At 40.3% G+C, this 17137-nt stretch overlaps 1 protein-coding gene and 1 non-coding gene across 2 annotated transcripts in view; one reads left to right on the top strand and one right to left on the bottom strand.

Annotated features, from left to right (window-relative positions):
• The window catches only part of LOC111866802 (acetylcholinesterase), a gene marked incomplete in the record, with an annotated part of 712234 nt that overhangs the window by 680127 nt on the left and 14970 nt on the right, over positions 1 to 17137 (bottom strand).
• LOC111866828 lies at positions 1360 to 1556 on the top strand. The gene has a single exon (XR_002843226.1). It is a non-coding gene; the product is annotated as a U2 spliceosomal RNA (small nuclear RNA).

Genomic DNA, 17137 nt, shown 5'->3' with positions numbered 1-17137 from the left:
CATTAATTTTATTATTAAGTCAAATCTATGTCTAGATTTCCACATTTCCAGTATACCTCTGGATTTCCTGCCAATATTTTATATGCATTCACCTCTCTCACACACGTTAACATGTGCCGCCCATCTGGTAGTTTTTGATTTGATCACTGTAATAATTTGTAAAGTATGTTATGAACCTCATTATCATGAAATTTCCTCCAGCCTCTTGTCGCTACCTCCCTCATCCGTCCGAATATTTTCGTCAGCACCCCGTTCTCAAACACTATTCACTTATTCTAGACCTCCGGTTTTCGCTGCTGAAGCTTAATGTACGAGTATGACTTTGACTTTCGGGGCTACTCGACGTAGAATGTTTAAGGTTTTCCAATGTTTTCGCAAACATTGCAGTTGTAAACTTTAGGGTTAATCCAATCACGGCTTTGCCACAAACTTACTGCCCACTGCGAGATTTATATAAGAGCTATGAAATCCTTCCCAAAGTCATTAAACTGATGGCGGAAACTCCAGTATGTTTCGAAACGTTGAAAGAGCTTCAAATTTTACGCGGCGTATTCCCGAAAGCCGAAATAATATCCTCCGCCTATGTTATTCCTTTAATATAAGAGGCTAAATTTCACAACAATACAGAACTGTTGGAAAATTACAGTTTTGCATATTTTTATCTTTACGTTATTAAATAGTACATCGGAATAGACTAATTTTGAATTTAAAGGCAGAAAGTATTCCACGAATTTAACTTGTTTTTAATTTCTTTGTGAGCGAAATTTGTATTCGTCATGACTCTCCCAAATATTTTAACTTTGTCATATTTTAAAAGGATTTATTACTCATCTTTATGCAATTGACGAGACATCGGCAAAGAGTTTTCTCTGTATTTTCGTCTAGAGCAAGCAACTTATCAGGGTCTCATAGAGCTTCTGCATTTTTCTTTATGGTACTATGTCTTCGCCCAACAAGTTTAAATCATCAGTACAGACAAGAGCTATGGGTCCCATTCAATTTCAATTCTTAGTGATTTTCACTTGACTTCCTAATGACGTATTCTAAAGTAAAACTGAAAAGTAGACTAACAGTGAACCTACTCGTTGCAGACCATACTGAATCTTATAGCAAAACGAAAACATGCGAAAGGCAAAATTGTCCTATCTTTCTTATGGTTGAAAATGTTAGTTTGTTATCCTTATAAGCACAGTAAACAACTTAACACTATAATCTCAAATAATTCTTGTGTCATCAACTCCAACAGGAAACGATTCAGTCTTCATAGCTTCAAGGGGGCCCATTGTGAAATTATTATTTTTATCTTACATTTTCTTTGAAAAGCCCGGGTCAATTTCATTTTTTTGTAAATAGAGTTTGATTTTTTCATTTCCACAAAAGTTGTAGAGTAGATCAATAAGNATCTGTTCTTATCAGCTTAATATCTGATACGTCCTGCATCGCAGGACCAGAATATTAAACTGATTTTTGGAAAATGACGGAGTGCTAGGGGCTTGCTCCACCTCTGTCACGGGTTGGCCCGGTATTGCAGTACCTCCGGGATCGGCCCACAAAAAAAAAAAAAAAAAAAAAAAAAAAAAAGCAAGCTACAAATAGACACTTTCGTGCATCATACGTTCTTGAAAGCACGAAAATATTGTCCGACAAATGCCTTGATTTGATGAATAACAAAAGATTTACCGGATGTGATATTAGGTAGTTCACCTTGTATAGCAGGCTAATTACTAACGCTAGCTAGGCTTCCAGACTTCCCACCCACAGAGATAATATTACATGATTTACGATGAAAACGCTGGAACAGAAAACGAAGAATCACAAGAGGAGCAGTTCATAAATCAATTTCTGCAACTTGCAATGACTGGCTCTATGCTTTATGTTCTTAGCAAAACAAAGTTTAAATGAAAATTGGTGATATTTAAATTTAACGTAAGCAATCACTCAGCATTAGCGACAAGCATGTCAGTGTAGTTTTCTTCCTCGACCATTAAGGACAGCACCTTTATTTCTACTTTCCCACCAATATCCTATATAATTCATCGTCCCTCCTAATCGTGCTACATTCTCTACCCATCTCATTCTCCTTGACTTGATCATTCTCATTATGCTTTGAGAAAGGTAAACATTATGAAGCTCCTCATTATGCAGTTTTCTCCAATCTCCCGTCACTTCATCCTCTTCGGTCCAAATATTCTCCTCACTCTCCTGTTCCAAACACCTTCAGTTCATGTCAGAGACCAAGTTTCACGCTCATACAGAATCACAGGCAAAATTATACTTTCGTATATTCTAATTTTTATGTCCATAGACAGCACTCTAGAAAACAAAAAGTGCTGGACTGAATGGTATCAAGCATTACCCGAATTCAGCCCCATCTTAATATCCTCCCGGATCAGGTTTGTATTTATTACAGTCGTTTCCAAATATCTGAATCGTGCCACATTTTCCAAGGATCTATTCGCTGTCTTTTGTGTTAAGATTTTCCCCTGCATTCTGTGATAAGACAGCAACATATACTTGCGTTTCTCTGCGGTTACTTCCAAACCAATCTTCTTGCCTACATCAATTAAAGTTTCTGTGTTTTTCTTCATGATTTATATGTCAGTAGATTCACATCATCAGCGTAGACCAGAAACTGAAGTGTTCCATTTAATTTCAGTACCACCTGGTTTACCCGGACCTCCCTAATGGCATATTCTAAAGCAAAGTTCAAAAAGCAGTGTCGGGAAATCATCATGTTTTCAACCATTCTGCATAGAAAAATTGTCAGACATATGTTTATCTATATGTACTTTACTATACGTTTCATTTAAACACATTTTAATCAGCCTAATTAGTTTCACGGGTATACCAAACTCTATGAGGATATTATCCAACACTTCCTTCCTACCTAAAACATAGGTTTTCTTGAAGTCTACGAATAATTGATGTACTATCTCACTGTACTCCCATTTTCTCTGCAGTATCTGACGAATGCAAAACAAAATTGATCAGTACTTGATCTGTTACGTCGAAACACACAAAGATGATCCCCAGTAATTTCATCTATGTATGGACTTAACCTTGAAGGAAGAATATTGAATAAAATTTTTATGAAATTGATAACAGTGATATCCCCCGATAATTACTACAGTCAGTTTTATCACCCTTCTTGTGAACTGGTACAATAATAGATTTCTTCCACTAATCAGGCAATTCTTCCTTATGACAAACAGAACTAACTAGCTTGTTGATTTTAGAACGTAATATTTCGCCTCCTGCTTGAATAAGTTTTGCCGCAATTTGATCACTACCTGGTGATTTATACCGATTCAATTTTGCAATAGCACTTTCAAAGTCAAATGGGCTAGGATTAGGTACTAACGGTTCTGCTATATGGATTTCTGTCTGCCTAACATCACTGACCCTATATACATTCAATAACTGAGAGAAGTAGTTCTTCCACCTATCTGCAAGCAGATCACCATTCTCATCCTTCACTAAGTTAGTTCTAGGTTGGTAACCCTTCTTAAAGTCATTCATTCCTCTATACAGGTCTCTAATGTTCTTGTTCTTACTGTTCATTGCAAGCTCATCAATTTTGTCTTCCAGATATTCCCTCTTTTTATTCCCGAAATCCCTGCTGGCTTCACGTCTTATATTGTTCAGATTATCCCCATTTATTTCACTTCTATCCTTTAACCACTGAAATTTGGTTCGTTTTCTTTGATCTAATCATTTTTAAAATGCTTCGTCGAACCATGGCTTATGCTTCTTCAATTCATGACAATCTAGGCTCTCTTTGGCTGAAATTTTTATATTCTCTCTAATAGTCTCCCAAGCTTTATTAAAAACCACATCAGCCTCTACGTTTTCCAAAGGAGCGAACCTATTTGAGATTTCAACACGATACTGCTCCTTACCCTCCACCGCGCTTATTTTCTTGAGATCCTCACGCACATACGTTACATATATGTATATACACATACACACATAGTCACATAGACACAATACGTACACACACATGGACACAGTACATACATACATACATACATACATACACATATACGTATAGTCATGGTATAGCACTCTTGCATCTTATTCAGAAGGTCCTGGTTTCCAATTTCGACACGGATGCTGGCTACTGTATCTAAGGGTTTTCTTTTTTTTCCTCGAAATCGCTACACAAATTTTGGGATTGTGTCTTAGAATCGGCCATGAATACTTCCTTTCAGGTTCTTCTCGCCAAGTAATTAATGGCCATTCAACTATTCGACGTCAGTTAACGTAAGCGATTGAGAAAGAGTCATTAGAGAAACGCAGTATTGCACGTGATTATCAACATGGGCCGATTCTAAATCCAAGAAGCCCTACCACATCCAAACAGAAATCAAGAGCTTCCGAATGAGTTCTGAATCAGAACAGACTGGAGATGTCAATGCGTAACACCGAACGTCAACGCTCTCAAGGAAATGAAGTTATAGGAACCGTAGATAATAGCTTTATTCCTGTTTTGCAGAAACTTGCCGCACGCGAATAGGGCCTAATATAGATGTAGCAGACTTACTAAAGTTTCAAGTTAGTTCATGTAAATGTAAACATGTGGAGAGTACGTATCTGACTTGATAGTGTTTAACGTCAATCAAACACGTGTTCTGGGAACCAAAAATACAACTTCTATGCTGAGCACTTTCGTGATTAAATTCGACCTCTCTTCCAAATTAGCCCCAGGTCACTGAAACTGTCGTGGTTGCTCTCCCCGTTGGCTGAAGCATTGGGTGCAATGTTACTCGCACAATTAAGCAAGCGGGGCCAGTTACGGTTCAGAATGCTTAAATTTTTTCCTTTTAAAAACAAGACAATTCAAGCTGATAATTTCTAAAAAATTTTAAATATTTATTGTTTCCGACAACAAAACAATTCTTTAGGATGTATACAAATGAATGTTTACACTAAAGTCATAAATCTTAAAGACACGACATGTTTCGACACTTGTTGGGTCATCATCAGGTGTCGGTTAGATTTGTATGCAGAATTTCGGTTTTCTTTATTCAGTGACGCTATTGTTCCCACGCCAGATGCTAGCACTGGCGCCATTACCTACTATCCATGTTAAGAAAAAGTACGTGCTAAGAAGGAGAAATCGAGCAAGTCGGTGTAGATGTGACACCCTAGCATTACAGTGGAAGGTACTTGATTCGAATATCGGCCTGGGCACCGTCTAACCCGACTTAGGTTTCCGTGATTTTCCTCAGTCCATCCAGACAGATGCCGTGATGGCACTTCGATGATGCCACGGCCGCTTCCTTTCAAATCCTTCTCGATTCATCATTCGTCAATCATTTTATCATTGTAAACTATAGGTCTAGATACCGACAGATTGGTAAAATAACTCACAAACAAATATGGGATTTGCATTAATTTCCTATGAACAGCCATCAAAATATATCAGTTGATTAAAATATTATTAGTGCAGCGGACATAAACGGGCAAACTACACCCACATTCGTACATTAATATAACGGTACCACAAGCTTATCTCGCTTCATGGAATGAAAAAATAGGGTAATAACGGACTCATGTTTGTTATATTGAGAGTCTAGTAATGGTCCATTTGCTAATATTACCAACATGATAGGTCTATGGTTGTACACAAATCACAGATTAAAATCTATTACATTTCTCTATTTTTGCTCTTATTGTCATAGTCACGCATTCGTATTACCCTAATGATAATGAAAACAATATTGCTCTATGCGTCATTTCTACTCAGTTCACTAAACTGATTACTTGACGAGAGGAAATATACTCGTCGGGCTGTGTGTTTCATTTTTAAACTGTTACACAAAAATACAGTTTTAACTAAACTTTTTAGATATATTTATATCTCATAACCTCAAGTTCACACAAGAAACAGACAAAACTTTATTAATTTAGAGTAAATAAATAAATAAATTATCGGCACAGAAGTCCATCAGCCTGTATTAGTGCAATACAATCTATAACGTCCACTCAAAACACGTTTAGATATGTAACATATTTAATGAAATATGAGGAAAAAATATATTACTTATGTGGTGTAATATCTTTACGTATATTCATTTGTGACAAAAATAAATTAGCATTCGATTTGTTTCATTCTGGTCTGTCACACTAACAATATTATGAAAAGTTAATTCTAATTATTTTAATAGTAACTTCCAACTGTATTGATGTAAAGGTGTCCCTCTGATGATCGTCTCTGAAGACAGAAACATGTAAGGGCATAATAACTGAAATAAGAAAAATCTTCACCAGTCACACTAGACGGAACTGTTTAACTTTTCATGAAATTAACATTCATTTGGAAAAATCTAACATTACTCAGGCCTTCATTATAATCAGACTGTTTCACATTAGCGAATATAGTCAGGAGAGAGCAAACTTTTCTCCAGCACATAAACCTCTTTGATTGGCTATGGATTTTATCAAGTAATTTCTGTGCATAATTAAGCATCACTCTAGGAAGATTTTTTTTTCCTTGGGACTACAGCCCCAGTGGGCCTAGGCCTACCTCCATGAACTTCTCCGTTCACTTCGGTTTTTCTAGATCTTACACATTCGGTAGGATTCCTTGGAAGGGTGATCAGCTCTCGCAAGTCAGGAGAGAGCAAACTTTTCTCCAGCACATAAACCTCTTTGATTGGCTATGGATTTTATCAAGTAATTTCTGTGCATAATTAAGCATCACTCTAGGAAGATTTTTTTTCCCTTGGGACTACAGCCCCAGTGGGCCTAGGCCTACCTCCATGAACTTCTCCGTTCACTTCGGTTTTTCTAGATCTTACACATTCGGTAGGATTCCTTGGAAGGGTGATCAGCTCTCGCAAGGCCTCTACCTGTACACAAACACAGAAGAACGCACACAAACTAAACATCCATGCCCTGAGTGGGATTCGAACCCACGATCCCGGTTTCCAAGCGAGCGAGGACAGTACATGCCTTAGACCGCTTGGCTACCATGACCGGCCCCTAGGAAGATATAGGGAAGATGAATTACAGTTCCATGCATACTTAGCTCGACACTAGACGGAGCTGAATGGTTAGCTCCACTTTCCAGCCCTTTAGCCTTGCGAAAATAGCCTCCAATACCCATAGAACAAGAAGCTGGGCGAGCATCAGGGCCGGTATGGACGCTACTGAGAAGAAGAAGATCCGTTACCCCTCCCGGATATCCAACCCCGATTCCTCGGCTGTTCATCCAGAAAACTAGTAACTACTGTCATGACTGAGCTATTTATTCCGGCTCTCGAAATTATGCAGTTTTGCATCAGGCTGCTTAACAACCGATGTGAAATGGTCCCTTGCCAGTACGACATGACTTGTCTTCTGGTTGGAGATGGTAGGACAGCCTGCAGATATTCAATATGGAAGCCTATTGCAAAGACACTGAATAAGCAGTCGCGGGCAGCCAAAAAAATGGTGGTCACTCTTCACCGTAAAAATTCAGTATGTTGCAAAATTTTACAGAAACGTTACTGCGCCACTGCACCATGAATTTAATTACTTGGTTATTATGTAATGATACTTCAGCTCCATACAGTGTCGAACGATGTTCGCTTATAATGAATGTCAAAAAGGAGTTCAGGCCTAGTTTATAGCACTATCCCAGGAAAAAGACCATTTGGAAGACCAAGACGTAGGTGGTTGGACAATATTAAAATTAATTTTAGAGAGATAGGATGGGGTTGTATGGATTGGATTGATTTGGTTCAGAATAGGGACCAGTGGACGGCTCTTGTGAACAAGGTAATGAGACTTGGGGTTCCGTAACTGAAGATATCATCGCGGCATTTCCTGCGGGGATTAAGAAAAGCCACGAAAACCGCAATCAAGAGAGTCGGCGTCCGCATGAGATTCGAAACGGGCACCTTCCGAATACAATCTCTTATATTAATTTTACAGTGGAGCAATACCTCAGTTCACCCATACGTCTCAATGGCGATATCATTATCATTGGCAAAAGAGCCCATTTTCAGCCATAGCCTTCCTTAGTAGGTTCTGACACCTTTGTTCACTCCTGGCGTTTTGCTTAATTAATTAAGCGCACGTGCAACTTAACCTCTCATATATGGTGCATATGAAATGCACGAGTTTGTGTATACGTCACTCTTGCATTCCTTGTATCACTTTACAACAAGCGTGACCTAACTTGTTTCCCTCTTGCTTCTCCCCCCATTCTACCGCCCCTTTACCGGAAACTAGAACCGTGTCAAGGTCGCGTGTTTCGCCAGTCTATCCCCTGCACTATATTCATAGCATTACATACGTGATTTATCTCTTCCCCTGTTAACTTCATTGCTATAACCTATGTTAAACTGTTTCACTCTTTTTATTAACATAAATCCCGCAGTTTTTGATCAGCAACACTTCATGTATTCTGATATAATTTCGTTTAGCTGAACCAGGGTCATAACGCGGGTATATCGTGACCTGTGAAATGGATATAACAGAGTCCTTCAGCATTTAATAGTTGCTCAATTAGTCAAGACTACCAGTGCATTCACCACCGCGTTCACAAAAATAAGCCACTAGGCGGTACGCTGAGCCATTTGAATCCAGTTCACATTCTCACATTGTTTCAGTCAAATCTATTTTAATATTATTATCCTATTTACACCTAGAACTCCCATGTGGTCTCTCCCTATATGTTTTTCTTCCCATTCATAGGGCTACGTGCTAAAAATCGCGACCTCCTAATCCATCTTGATCCCATAATTTTAATATTTGGTGAAAAGTACATCGTAAGGTAAACTTATCCCTGGGGTTAATTAATTAAATACCACATCATGAAGTGGAGTGGAGTTGTAGCTACACCACGCCCCTGCCCCTTTCCCTCCGGGATATCCACTGTACAAGAGGGCGGGTGTGTCCTGGAGTCGACCTGGACGTTAGGGTAGGAAGATAAAAATCTTTGCCCCCGCGCGGGAATTGAACCTAGACTTCTTGGTCATTTAGCCTCTAGCCTAGTCGCTATACGGACTGAACCATCGTGGCTCCATACAACTTAAAATGCTCCTTATTATTCGATGCTGTCCACGTTTCCGGTATGTTTCCCTTCCGGTATGTTCTCTTCGGCATCTTGTTCTGAAACTCCCTCGTTGAGATCGGAGTCTGAGGTTCTCACAGCGAAGACTATGAAAGTTACTATCTTCTGGGATCTAATGTGATGTAGTTTGGTAGATATTTACCGATCTTTCGATTGAATGTTATGTTTCATCTTCGGGGAAGAAAATAGAGGCAATGTGTTCCTTTAAAAATGTAAGGTAAGGTAAAGCTATCCCTGCAATATGCCATGGATGTCCATAGGGTTGTGAGACGTCGAAGCTCCCACATTTTGTCTAGACAATAGGCTCACAGACGGTAGTGAGGTTGTCAACATTAAGCCCCGGCCGCCTTTTACCCCACAGGAAGATTCCTTGTATTTCTGTTAGAGGCTGAGTCTACCTCAGACCCATAGTGCGGGTATAAGGATTAGATAAATTGAAGAAATCCACCTCATCGGGACTCGAACCCGTGACCTTCCGGCTTGTAGCATAGTGTCTCAACTAACTAGGCTATCGCGTGCCCCGGATGGATAAGATAATTATAGAGTAAGTTACATTTGAACGGAATGGACAAAGACAAAAATTCAATCAAGTAGTATTAATTTCTATCTGCTTTATAGTTTATTTAAGAAATGCGTTCCTTTAGAATGTCAGTAAACATCTACCAGACTATAAGGCGTCACACTCAAGAGGACATTAATTAATCGTGACCCTCAGCCTTGTTTCGTTGCTTTTATTTTTATCCTGCTTCTTTGGATGCCGTGGATAATCCACAACTCGTGGGCTCGAAAGTTATCATTAATGCCGCTCTCCCTGTTGCCTTTCGACTCACGTCCACATCTCACTTTAAATTTGACTTCGTTGTTCACTATTTGCTTTTAACCATGTTGATGTAATGTACGTTTGCACGGCTGTAGGATATAGAGCCAGATTCCTCAGATGTATTTCAGTAATTAACAAGGAGGGTCCGACAGTAATGCGGTCATTTTACGTTCCAAGTACGGAGGCAGACCAGCAATAACCATAGCCTAAAAATTATCATCAGTGTCACCTCTCAACGGGAGGATATTTTGTATTCTTCAGAGTTTCATGAATGTTATACGCATGTTAATTTCATATTCAAATAACTTCAGAAAAAGGAGAACTGTGTGCCGCCATGTATGGCTCTACAGCCCTTTGTTGGGCACTAGCTTCTTCTTCAATTCAGTAATCCTTTTTACACAGGCGGTACGACTCGTTAGAGGAGTGAGCAACCCGTCGTATGGCCGCTGCCTACACACAGGACAACACAAACAGAATAAACGCATACATGTGTAGACATTCATGCCTTGAGTAGGATTCGAACCAACTATACCAGCCCTCGTGCGAGCGAAGACAGTTCATGCCTCAGACAGCGCGGCCACCGTGATCGGCCATATGCACTACAATAGAATGAAAATAAACAAGGGGCGTTCTTTGCCGCTAAATGATTGAAGAAAGGAGATACCCAAACACTTTCTCTTTTATTGGCTCCTATTTCTTTGACAGACACTTTGGATTCGGTGTGACTTATAGCTACGATAAATCACCAAGGGAATAATGCACATTGAGGGTAACTGAGAACAAAATGCTGAGGAGGAAGCTGGGAATAAGAAAGTGAAGTAGCCTGTGAATAAAGAAACTATGAGTATAAAAATGCCTTCATAATATGTGCTCTTTACATAATATTGTCATGGTAAGCAAATAAGGGAGGATACGATGGTTACGAGGCATATAAAATATTGTGAAGAGGATTGAGATCTCGTCGGCGTTGAACCATTCGCAATCATGAAACAGCAAAATATGGTCATGAGTAGAGCGGGGACACGGAACCAAGAACGACTGCTGGCGAGGACCAGCGCCAATTTAACCGACCCGACCGAGATATCGTCAGGTATGGTAGTAAAAGGCAGAAAATTTAAAGTTCTGCCTGCTTTTAATTACGATAAATACGCTCCATGACGTGAAGGCGTGTAGAGGAGTGGAAGCATAGGTTCACATATTCTGGCCTAGACAATAGGCGGAAGTGATCTCTTGATTGTTTCACGCCTGAGGAAAGAGCCCTCAGTATCCATTCGATAGAAGGTTGGGTGGCCTACAAAGTTTGTTTGGACATGGTGGTAAAGTAAGAACACTTTTACCCTTGCTAGATATAGAACCCAGATTCCTCGGCCGTCCAGCCCGCAGCATGTTGCTCAACCCCACTGAGTTATGCTCTAAAATAATCTCACAGCAATGAGTCATGAATACGTGAATTCTTTCAATTGACCCAGAACAGAGTCTTCTGTCATACTTTTGTGATGACTGATACAAACGTTCATATTCCTAGCAGGACTGAACCTTTTTATCATACGAATATTCTGAAGTAACCATTCTAACCCCGACGCACACAACAGAGCTAGTAATGCAATAAATTTCTAATTAGCTTCACAGTCAAACAATGCAATTCACTTCACACTGGAGCTATTTACTTCATAAATTCCCAGTACTAATTCATTCATTCAGAAGGCTCTGCAACCCGCAATGGAAGATTACAATAGGATGCAATGTAAGGGGTGGTCAGGCGCTTGCCACAGACAGCACTCGCTTGGCGGTACGTACATTGACTAAAAGTGGAACGGTAGGCCTTTGCGTTAGGATGACGGAAAATCGTGAAGCGTTCCATATTTTTCAATGTCTACACTATTCTTGGATATTGAAAATAGCCTTTGATACCATTTGGCACACTGGCTTGCTAAGCCAATTATTTAACTTTGAATTTTCGACCACTTTGATCGAGCTTATTAGCTCTTTTCTTTCGTAAAGAAAATTCAGTGTTTCAGTAGAAGGCCAAGGGAAATGCAAACAGGGGTGAATCAAGGTTCCGCCCTGTCCCCTATACTGTACCTTTTGTATATAATTAAAACCCCACAAATACCCGGTATTGATCTAATCCTCTTTACCGATGACACCTGTCTGTACGAGTATGCGAAATACACAATGAAAGTTTTGTTCTCAGAAAACTGCAGCGCGGTCTCAGCTCAATGGAGACGGGGTGTGAGCGCTGAAACATTAAAATAAATAAGGAACAGACTCAGGGAACCTACTTCTCTCGTAGACGTGGACCGCATGAGTCCCGACTTACACTGACTGAAGGAAACATCTTATATGTAAATAACGTAAAATATCTCGGTGTAATCTCGATAGGAGAATTACATGGATATTGCACATAGAAACTGTCAAGTCAAGGCCTTCAGAACATTTATTAGGGTATACTGCCTATTCAAAAGTGAGCGATTAAGCGCCGACATTAAATTTTTTTTCCCATAAACACCAATTAGGTCCATTAATGATTTATGCTTGCCCCACCTTGAAATTTGCGGCAAATAACCATCTAATGAAATTGCAGCGCCTGAAAAAGAAGGTTCTCTGCACCACTGAAAATTTTGCAAGGCGCACACCGGTCTGCGATTTGCATATGGCTTTCGAACTCCTGTACGTTATAAGATTACATAACAAAACTATGCAGGCAGCAGCAGAAGTCATACAAAATCATGAAAATACAAATGCTCGCAATATTAGACAAGGCGATGACCGACACAGAAAATTAAATTTGGCGGTCAAGCATAAGATCGTTCAAGTGTCTAGACTGCCATTATAGTGTGAGCTACTGCATATCTGTTGTCCTCATTCTGGACTGACAGAGGCTCTGCATATATTGTACATACATATGCATTCTTATACCATATACTAATATGTAAACCGTAAATGTTATAGACTTTAAAGGATTCTGACGATGGTGTATGCTGTATAGAACTATAAGGTTTATTTTGGGCTCTATCCATCGTCTGGTATATATGAGACAGGTCCAGTCTCCGAAACGTTTTTTTTTNATATAAAAAAAAAAAGAAACAACGTTTCGGAGACTGGACCTGTCTCATATATACCAGACGATGGATAGAGTCCAAAATAAACCTTATAGTTCTATGTAAATGTTATATACATACTGACAATTGACTTATAACTGCTAACTATGACTCTGACAAATGACCAGGCTTGTCCTCCCGTCAGAGAGGGCGTCTCACATAGACAAAACCGTAACTAACAGTAACTAATATCCGGTCATGAGCCACAGTTGGGGCTAAACACCAATACGGACTAACTGACTAGCGGACTGGCGGACCGACCGACTGCCGGTCGCAATGTGATTTTGACTTTGACGCCAAGACATCTCTGTCTTGCTCACAACACGAAGCTGGAAGCATTCACACCTCTGTCCAACAGGCGACACAAAAAGTTAAGCTCTTCACTCTACTTTCCTGATAACGCAAAGCTGATTCACACAGCAATAATACTTCTTGTTGTTCATCTGAGAAAGGGGGAAGAGAGCTGATAGGTTGCGCTGTTTCCCGACTCGCTACAAGGCAATCTGCTTAGAGCTGCTATAGACAGTGAGGTCAAAATTTGTGGTCAATGAATGTACGATGCTTAAAATGGGGGCTACCGGGTGTACAGGTAAGGTTCGATTCCTGGGGGGGGGGCAACAATTTTTCTCTTCTGTGCAAAGTCCAAGATTGGCTCTGAGGCTCACGAAGCCTCGTACTCAATGGGTACCGGGGGATATTTCCCCGGGAGTACAGCCGCCAAGGCGGGAAGCTGGCCACTCACCTCGCTGCAGTATCGACGTCAAGAATGATGGAATTATACCTCCACTCCCTGAGAGGACTTCGTGGCGTGGTGCTTAATTAATTGAGCAGAGGGTCAACGTTATCGTAATCACAATGACAAGAAACAAGTGTAGTGAACTCAGGCGTATAAGGTACCTTTTTCCGAAAAGTATCGATTATCAGCAGAACTGCCGAGACATGCATCCAATTACACTCCTCCGGATTTTCAGCTATTCTAGAAATTTTACACATCTGTGATAGAAGACTCTGGCATTTGAGGTTCTCACAGCAATGTGATTATAAAGTACCATCTTCTAGGATTTGACGGCTTGTAGTCCGGCAGAAGTTCACTGAACTATCGACGAAACATTGGCCTCCGTTTTCATTGATGAAGTGTCAGCCAAATAAGCAACCAGCAAGCAGGAGGCAGTGCTTCTCTGATTGCTTAGCTTTCACTTCTACCCTGATGATGACGATAATGCGTTCCTACGAAACGTATGTATACTTATATAGGGCTACACGGCGTCACATTTCAGAAAATAGTGGTCTTCACAGCCACCGTTGTGGGAATCTCAAATCCCAACACGTTCGTCGTGACTTTCCAGTATTCTTTGACCTTTTTGTTCATTTACTGGAGGTATAAATCTGCTGAAAATAGATCAGCAGCAGGGGCAGTGCACTGAATAGAGTCCTAAAAGCAGCTGTAATGGCAACATCACTCCTTATGAAGAGGAAAATTCTTGTATAACCAAAGAATTATACAGCAGAGGTGCTACGCTATATGAGGGAAATTATTTACCTGTGCACGTCACTAAATATTCATCAAATCACAAACTATTTCAAACGAATCAGATTTTAAAGAAAACATACAGGTTTGTTTTATGACAAAAATTTGAAACCGATATGGTATGCATTTCATGTTAAATACGCGTTATAATATTATGTGTCACAGTGACTAAAGACGGGGTTTGGATTGATGACTGGATTTATCAAACATCTAGAGGTCGTAAATACAAATAATTATTACACTATTGCTGATTTACATAATTTACAATCATTCCACACTAATCTTCTCAGTCTATTTCCACTAAGCTTTACTATCCATTACCTGGCAACGGATTTATAACACAGGAACTATAAAAGTCTCACTAAATCACACACTCCCAATATCACTGTACTACTGTACACATGGAGTCTTCAAATAAAAAGTTAAATTTTCACATCTTGTACTCTTCTGTAATCCTCAAGCTTACTACTTGCTTGCTGTACTCAGCCAGCTTACCGCTATACTCCGGCAGCTTAATATTCAGCTTAGGAATTCTGCTTACTTATATAGACGCGGCACGGACACTTACCTACAGAAAACACATCATGTGATCGCTATCCAGCCAGTCCATCTGCGCTCTGGCTGAACCTACAGAAAACAAATGACAGGTGACCGCTACAGACTGTTGTGTGACGTCACCGCGGACACAAGAAAACACAGCTTCCTTATTGTTGTCTTCGCGTATTTCGGGCGTTGTCTGGCAAAGGATTTACATGTCACAATATTCAAATAAGGCCCAACACGAAACTTGCGTAACTTCCTAACTAAATTCCACCAAAATCAGTCAGTTCCGCTGAAGATTAATTCTTTGGAAAGACACGACCTTTCCACTGAATGTTCACTTTAAACTTTGTATCAGTAACGAACTGTAGCGTTGAATTTTATAACGGTTACGGACGTTGAATTTCAAATAATATAGAAGGTACCAACCCAACATGTTTGGAGAAATTGAGGAAAACTAAAAAATCTCAATCACGAAGAATCATGAAGCTATTACTCGGGTCCAGATTCGCCTAGAGAAATTCAGATTACGAAGGAGAAGTGTTAACTAATCAGCCACAATGTTTGCTGGGTAAAAACGAAAGGAAGTGGGCTGTCAACAAGGCATACTGAACCATTCGCTGCTAACAGTTTCTCTATAAATTCCGAAATGTCGTTTATTAATTCATCCATTCATCAATGGCTCAACAAGCTTCGTCGGGTCCTGGCCGCCTTTTCAGTTTCGTAATCCTATACACAGCACATAGTACTCCTTTGAAGGAGGATCAGCCAGTCGCAAAGCCTCTACCTGCACACAGAATAAACGCACACAGACATCGATGCCTGGAGTGGGATTCGAACCCGCGATCTCAGTGTTCGAGAGGGCGAAGACAGTTCATGCCTCAGATCGCGTGGCCACTGTGATCGGCGTCCTTTATTAATTTCCAACTTAAAATGTTGAATAATTTTGGTCTGATAATTCGTTCCAGCCACCTGCAACTTCGAGCAAGGTGGTTTGATGTCGAGGCCACTCAACGTCGATTCATAATTCATACGAAACGGGACGAAGACTCTTGCAAAACTGTCGATATTAAAACCAAACACAGGTGTGAAGCCTTGTTTTCCAAAAACATTTCTCTTTGGTTAACTAGGACATGCTTTGCTTAACTGACGTAATCTAACGGAAACTCTGTAATCTGGAATAAAAATAAGTGAAGAATCTGAGAAGGAGTGATATTATTACATTATAAAGAGACGCCAATCCATTTGGGCGTTTGCGGTCGAGGGCTATATGTGCTGAGATCTCAAGTGCCAGACCCGCTCAGAGTGCGTTAGTCGGTGATTTTTATGTTCATCCACAACCCTTTCAGAAAATGAACGCACAATTTTGTAGGTCAGAATACTGAAGAAGATGAAAAAATAGAGGGTGTGTAGGGGTAGAAAGGGGAGAAGGAAAGGGAAGAAGAGTAGGCTGAGTAAGAGGGGAAGGATTAAAGGAGTAAGAAAAGAAGAAAAGGAAGACATAAAGAGACGAAGACGTGAAGGATATGCGTAGCAAGATATAAAATAACAAGAAAAGGAAGGCAGAAGAGGAAACGGTTGAGGAAGAGAAGGTGGCGGAAAATATAACCCAGGAGAAAAAGGATAACAAGAAAAAGGAGGAGGAGGAAGTAGAGGACAATAACAAGGAGACAAGAAAGGCGTCTTCATGATGCCTTGTTTTTGAACAAGACGAAGGCAGGTAACGAAATTTTCTGCTGGTATGAATGACGCTGTTGCTAAGCCTAAGCCATGAAGACGTTTGAGTGAAAGAAGGTAGCCTCAGTCATTCTTAGTCTCGGTTGTAGATAGAGAAATGTGGTACCATCACGCCCCGGCCAGTTTACTCGGCAATGGGCCTATGGTAACAACTAGATAAGAAGCTGGGTGACCCCAAGGGCTAGTGTGCATGCGGTGGTGAAGGAAAGAATCCCAGCCCCTGCCTGGAATATAACCCCGGTCATTAACTATAGAGATAAAACACTTTACTTTTGAAGAAAGTCGTCTTCTGGGTTTAGGCGCCGTGTATTCTTCGTTTCGGCCGACGTTTCGGAGGAACGTATCGC

This window comes from Cryptotermes secundus, unplaced genomic scaffold, assembly GCF_002891405.2.
Source record: "Cryptotermes secundus unplaced genomic scaffold, Csec_1.0 scaffold446, whole genome shotgun sequence".
Lineage (NCBI taxonomy): Eukaryota > Metazoa > Arthropoda > Insecta > Blattodea > Kalotermitidae > Cryptotermes > Cryptotermes secundus.
The sequence above is the reverse complement of the archived record's forward strand: the minus strand, read 5'-3'. Positions and strand labels throughout refer to the sequence as shown.